This window comes from Borostomias antarcticus (genome assembly GCF_949987555.1).
Source record: "Borostomias antarcticus genome assembly, chromosome: 5".
NCBI lineage: Eukaryota > Metazoa > Chordata > Actinopteri > Stomiiformes > Stomiidae > Borostomias > Borostomias antarcticus.
Window position 1 is genome coordinate 1383913 of NC_140238.1, and position 1969 is coordinate 1385881.

Genomic DNA, 1969 nt, shown 5'->3' on the forward strand with positions numbered 1-1969 from the left:
GTCCTAGCCCAGTACTGAGTGGTCCTAGCCAGGTACTGAGTGGTCCTAGCCCAGTACTGAGTGGTCCTAGCCCAGTACTGAGTGGTCCTAGCCCGGTACTGAGTGGTCTCAGGTACTGAGTGGTCCTAGCCTGGTACTGAGTGGTCTCAGGTACTGAGTGGTCTCAGGTACTGAGTGGGTTAGCCCGGTACTGAGTGGTCCTAGCCCGGTACTGAGAGCACCCAGTAGGGTGGTCTGAATGCAGCAGGTGACTTTTATTAGTGACTGTGTTTTCATGAGCGGGACTTTTAGAACGAGCTGTATGAACACGAGCAATCATTTGAACAAAGACGGAAACTAATATTCAGTTATATTGGGTTTGCCTGATATATAAACATAATGTTTGAGTTGATTGCTAAAGGAAATACCATTCTGATGTTCAGTAGTTTGTTTGGAATAGTCAGTGATCGGTTGTTTTGAAACACGTGGAAAGAACGTGTTTATGGATCATAGGCCTAGTGTGTCTCATACTCTCATTCAAAATTCAACTTTGCAAAAGTGACCTTTTTGAAAAAACAGCTAGTCTATACATGCAACTACTGACTTTTATATTTGTTGATTTGAAAGCACAAAGTGACGATTTAAAAGTTTTGACTATTTTCCTATGGTTATATTCAAATGCACTGCTTCTTTTGTCAAAACATGAGGTGTCGACGTAGAACCTGTGAGAACACACTATGTTCTGTTCTAGCCTCTTTCTCTACGCTAGGATAGTCAGCGCTACAGGATGTAAATAAACACCTTTCCCCCTAGAATACCTGGAAGTAAGCATGTCTTTACATCTATTTTTTTCATAAGCTGTATGTAGCTGAAATATGATTATTATGAAACCCTCTTTTAGATGATTTTGAAATAAAATTCAAGTATACTTTTCTTTGTAAATGTTTTGTGTGTGCGTCAGTGATTTTGCGTGCATATTGAAGGATTTTACCGAGCAAGAACCAGCGAGATGGAACAAAGATGGAAGCACCTACTGAATGCTTATTTCAACTAAATGCATGATTCGTTGCTGTTGGAACACTAATGCATTCATCCTTCCCTAAATTCCCAATTTAAATTGAAGTCTGGATAGGTCTCATGTCAAATCTACGGAAGAGCATTAGGGCCAACAACTGAGTTTATTATTTTTTTAAGCTTCTGAGTCAGAAAAAAAAAGTCATACATAACTTCTGAGATTAAAGTCAGAATTTCTGAGATTAAAGTCACAATTTCTAAGAAAAAAACTCAGAATTTCTGACTTTAAAGTCAGAATTTCTGAGAAAAAAAATCAGAAATAACTTCTGAGATTAAAGTCAGAATTTCTGAGAAAAAAACTCGGAATTTCTGAGAAAAATGTCAGAAATAACTTTAACTAAGAACTCAGAAGCTTAAAAAAAAACAAAAAAAACTCAGCTGTTGGCCCTAATGCTCTTCCGTACAAATCAGTGAGTAACAGGACAATGCGTGACTGAACCTGTGTAGAGGAGCCATGTGTGGAATTCTGGGAATAGAAGTTTGTTCATCGGCTGGACAAGAGCGCCCTCTACTGTTCATTTCCTATACACGTGACACAGCTGTGTGGCGCGACCATTAGTTCATTAGTCCAGTTTTGGTTCCCTAATTCAACACTTCTTTCTTTGAAAAATGACTGATCTGACATCATCCACGCAGGGGAACACAGCTTCACCTCTCATCCACGCAGGGGAACACACCTTCACCTCTCATCCACGCAGGGGAACACACCTTCACCTCTCATCCAGGCAGGGGAACACACCTTCACCTCTCATCCAGGCAGGGGAACACACCTTCACCTCTCATCCAGGCAGGGGAACACACCTTCACCTCTTCAACTCTGTTAGAACTGGAATTACCTCACAGGAGCGGGTTATCTAATGATCGTGGGTTCGAATCCCGCCTCCTCCTGTCCACATGTCGAAGTGTTAGTTAGTTA